The 679-nt window shown below is 41.8% G+C and overlaps 1 protein-coding gene across 1 annotated transcript in view; it reads left to right on the top strand.

Annotated features, from left to right (window-relative positions):
• Window positions 1–679, top strand: part of HMCN1 (hemicentin 1) — a 440557-nt gene that overhangs the window by 377875 nt on the left and 62003 nt on the right. The gene's annotated exons all lie outside the window — the stretch shown is intronic.

The raw sequence follows: 679 nt of genomic DNA, 5'->3' as shown, positions 1-679 counted from the left end.
CTAGAGCTAGAAGAACTATCATCTGGGCAAGGTATTATGATCAGGAAGTGGGGATGGAGGTGTGAATGGCTGGAGTGAAGAAGAAAAGTGATGGACTGAAGATGTTTTTGGAGGAGTAATTAACAGGATTGCTGATGAACTGGGAGGTTAGGAAGACAGAAGATTTAAGGTTTCCTGGGCTTCAGGCTGGTTTGGGAAGAAGGAAACCATGATTTCTATATGGAACCATGATTAACTATATGGAACTATTGGAAGTTCCAGTGGAGATTTCAAATAGGGAATGGAATATGTATGAATTCAGGCCTCATAGGAGAAGTAAAGTCTAAGATAAAAGTTTGGAAAGCTGAATCAGTGTTAAACTTATGAGACTGAATGAGATCACCTAGAGAAAGAATATGGGCAGAAGAGATTGCTAGGCGTGAAGTCCTGGGACAAAGCACTGGTTGAGGTCTGAAAAAGGAGATAATGCTAGAAAAGAATACAAAGGAGAGGGCCGATATGTCAGGAGAAGACTAGATTGAGGCCAGCAGAGGGGAGTGTTTCAAAAGGAAGGGAGTTGGCAGCTGTGTTGAATACAAAAGAGTCAAGTAGGACAAGAACCCACAAGTATTGACTGGTTGCGGCAACATAGGGGTCAAAGAAAAGAATAGTTCAAGATCTGAAGGACTTTTTCTCCTTC

This window comes from Otolemur garnettii, unplaced genomic scaffold (genome assembly GCF_000181295.1).
Source record: "Otolemur garnettii isolate 467f Iridium unplaced genomic scaffold, OtoGar3 scaffold00016, whole genome shotgun sequence".
NCBI classification, from domain to species: Eukaryota; Metazoa; Chordata; class Mammalia; order Primates; family Galagidae; genus Otolemur; species Otolemur garnettii.
Note: the sequence above shows the minus strand (reverse complement) of the source record. Positions and strands in the feature narration are given on the sequence as shown.